The sequence below is a fragment of the Xenopus tropicalis genome, chromosome 4 (genome assembly GCF_000004195.4).
Source record: "Xenopus tropicalis strain Nigerian chromosome 4, UCB_Xtro_10.0, whole genome shotgun sequence".
Lineage (NCBI taxonomy): Eukaryota > Metazoa > Chordata > Amphibia > Anura > Pipidae > Xenopus > Xenopus tropicalis.
In genome coordinates, this window is record NC_030680.2 from 147,973,565 (window position 1) to 147,977,521 (window position 3,957).

At 46.5% G+C, this 3,957-nt stretch overlaps 1 long non-coding RNA gene across 1 annotated transcript; it reads left to right on the top strand.

The window, feature by feature from the left end:
• Positions 1-628: 628 nt before the first annotated feature.
• LOC116410284 lies at positions 629-1,651 on the top strand. The gene is made up of 3 exons (XR_004222239.1): positions 629-767; positions 1,081-1,137; positions 1,410-1,651. It is a non-coding gene; the product is annotated as an uncharacterized LOC116410284 (long non-coding RNA).
• Positions 1,652-3,957: the final 2,306 nt, after the last annotated feature.

Genomic DNA, 3,957 nt, shown 5'->3' on the forward strand with positions numbered 1-3,957 from the left:
GGTTTATAGTTATGTGTAACTGTCACTGTGTCTGTCCCTTTCCCTTCCCTGCACTGCTGGTTCTGACTCCTGATACAACTCCCCAATACTCCATTCATCCCTCATTCTCACTGGGTTTATAGTTATGTGTAACTGTCACTGTGTCTGTCCCTTTCCTCCCTGCAACTGCTGGTTCTGACTCCTGATACAACTCCCATCCAATATCCATTCATTCTCACTGGGTTTATAGTTATGTGTAACTGTCACTGTGTCTGTCCCTTTCCCTTCCCTGCACTGCTGTTCTGACTCCTGATACAACTCCCAATATCCATTCATTCCTCATTCTCACTGGGTTTATTTATGTGTAACTGTCACTGTGTCTGTCCCTTTCCTTCTCTGCACTGCTGGTTTGACTCCTGATACAACTCCCAATATCCATTCATCCTCATTCTCACTGGGGTTATAGTTATGTGTAACTGTCACTGTGTCTGTCCCTTTCCCTTCCCTGCACTGCTGGTTCTGACTCCTGATACAACTCCCCAATATCCATTCATCCCTCATTCTCACTGGGTTTATAGTTATGTGTAACTGTCACTGTGTCTGTCCCTTTCCCTTCCCTGCGCTGCTGGTTCTGACTGCTTATCTCTCTGTCAGCGCACGTCAGGAATCCGGATGTTTCCGACATACTGGAAGCCGCTCGGAAGGGGAATGATGAGGATGGTCCCTGCAACATGGGAAGATGCGACACGGAGGAGGACAGCGAGGGCTTCGATGAGAGAAATTTAAGGGTAAGTTTGTACCCTGCTCCATTCGGATCAGCTGGGTGAGAGCTGGGTTCTCCTATTCCTATGATGTTTATTTACATTTATAACACTGCTGCCTGGAGAGGCCTGGGACTAAATGAACACTACCCATGAGGCACAGCGGGCAAAACCCTGCGCCAGTTAAAGTGCACGACTATCTGAGCCTCTAATGGGACAGAACATAATGTGGGGCTATTACTGTATCGGGGGTAATTATGTGATGCCCCGCTCTGACCCCTCCCATTATACGTTACTATTTCACGGTTCTCTTCTTCTTGTTTTTCAAATTCAACATTAGCCACGATCCGAAAAAAACATGGACTCATCCGACTCCGACTCCTCAATGGTACCCCAGGTAGGGGCATTAACTGCCAACCTCTATTTGCCCTTGACTCTGACACTTATCGGTCTGGCTCCGCCCTAATGTCGGAATCTAATGGCTCCGACACTTCCCCTATAGGGATAAAAGCATCGTTAGGTTAATTGGAAGAGTTCTGATTGTCAATAGACCCAGTGCAGCTCCTCCCACAAACACAGCAGCACCAATCACAGAAAAGGATTGAATTGAGAAACCATTTTGAATCTGTGAATTGTTTATTTCATTGCAATCTCTGTTTCATTCCCTAGGAAATGTTACTCCCTCCGACACCAGCAGAGGGCACCACCAGATGAACTGGATCTCCCAGGGGTCGGATCGAGCCAATCACAGCCATAGTTCTACTGCATGTGTATCTGCTAGGGATCATTCACTCGCACTCTATTAGCGGAAATGAGAAAGTCGCGGCGCAGAATGTGATGTTTATAATTACAGGGTATTTGTTTGGGCGAGGGAATGTGCCTGTAAGAACAATACACAGTCATGTGCTGAGTCAACTGCCTCGTGCCTCTTTCTTCCAACCTCATTGTCCTTCTGACAGGGAATGCTGGGAGCTGTAGTTTATCAATACTTGTAGTGTAAGGGGTCCTGCAGCTCCAACATAATCACCCTGACAGGGACAGCAACCCCCCCCACTAAACACAATAGGAACTGCCCAGAATTCAGATTATGGGCTAAGGGGGCCCAGCCTGAAAGCCAGTTAGGGGGGGATTTGGGGTGAGTGCTTATTTGTGCCCTGGGTACCCCTGGAACTATAGCGGGGTGACTGTTACCCCAATGTTTCTATATATCTGTAACCTTGTTATGGGCTAAGGGGGCCCAGCCTGAAGGCCAGTTAGGGGGGGATTTGGGGTGAGTGCTTATTTGTGCCCTGGGTACCCCTGGAACTATAGCGGGGTGACTGTTACCCCAATGTTTCTATATATCTGTAACCTTGTTATGGGCTAAGGGGGCCCAGCCTGAAGGCCAGTTAGGGGGGATTTGGGGTGAGTGCTTATTTGTGCCCTGGGTACCCCTGGAACTATAGCGGGGTGACTGTTACCCCAATGTTTCTATATATCTGTAACCTTGTTATGGGCTAAGGGGGCCCAGCCTGAAGGCCAGTTAGGGGGGATTTGGGGTGAGTGCTTATTTGTGCCCTGGGTACCCCTGGAACTATAGCAGGGTGACTGTTACCCCAATGTTTCTATATATCTGTAACCTTGTTATGGGCTAAGGGGGCCCAGCCTGAAGGCCAGTTAGGGGGGATTTGGGGTGAGTGCTTATTTGTGCCCTGGGTACCCCTGGAACTATAGCGGGGTGACTGTTACCCCAATGTTTCTATATATCTGTAACCTTGTTATGGGCTAAGGGGGCCCAGCCTGAAGGCCAGTTAGGGGGGATTTGGGGTGAGTGCTTATTTGTGCCCTGGGTACCCCTGGAACTATAGCAGGGTGACTGTTACCCCAATGTTTCTATATATCTGTAACCTTGTTATGGGCTAAGGGGGCCCAGCCTGAAGGCCAGTTAGGGGGGGATTTGGGGTGAGTGCTTATTTGTGCCCTGGGTACCCCTGGAACTATAGCGGGGTGACTGTTACCCCAATGTTTCTATATATCTGTAACCTTGTTATGGGCTAAGGGGGCCCAGCCTGAAGGCCAGTTAGGGGGGGATTTGGGGTGAGTGCTTATTTGTGCCCTGGGTACCCCTGGAACTATAGCGGGGTGACTGTTACCCCAATGTTTCTAATATATCTGTAACCTTGTTATGGGCTAAGGGGGCCCAGCCTGAAGGCCAGTTAGGGGGGGATTTGGGGTGAGTGCTTATTTGTGCCCTGGGTACCCCTGGAACTATAGCGGGGTGACTGTTACCCCAATGTTTCTATATATCTGTAACCTTGTTATGGGCTAAGGGGGCCCAGCCTGAAGGCCAGTTAGGGGGGGATTTGGGGTGACATTTGCTGGGCTAGAAATGTTGGGGAGGAACCAGGTGACAAATATATGGAAATATCCCCAGTCCTGCTATAAAGTGCTGTTATTCCCACACACTTCACCATCTCACTGCCCAAAAGCTCTTCCTCTGTCTCCCCTGAGACCTGAAGTTGCCCAGTTTTGCCTCACTGACTGGCCCTAAGGGTAATTAAACCAAAAAGTATAATACCGGTGTGTTCCAGTCATAGTGGAAGTACATTTTTAAGCAAACATTCAATTTTAAATAAGCGATGAAAAGAGCAAAAAAGTAAACATCATCAAATGTCATCTTTCCTGGAGTACTGAGCAAACAGTTCTTTGAGCCCAAAGCAATGCCCCAAAGTCTTGTTTTACATAGATTACAGTACAGTGCCATCTAGTGGTGATCGGGAGTTGGTAACAAACTTGACACAAAGCAAATTAAAGCAGTAAATGAAGACAGGTTACAAATTAATAAAGGCTGGTAAAACCTTCCAAATTGGGTGCACGTAGGTGAGTGGCTTGTATTATATACTATAATGTGTATAGTGTATATATATATATATATATATATATATATATATATATATATATATATATATATATATACTGTATATGGACATCCTAATATTTTTTCACTGCTGGAGTCAGTGACCCCCATTTGAAGAAGGCAAATAATTCAAAAACCATTAAAAATAATAAATTAAGACCACTGGGGTAAGGTTTAACAGGGGTCAACTATAACAATCATATACATAGGCCAGAATGCCCTCATGTCATCACAGCAATGTTAAAGGGGTTGTTCAGCTTTAAATTAAATTGTGTGTTGTAGACAGTGCTTTTCCGAGACACTTTGCAATTGGTCTTTATT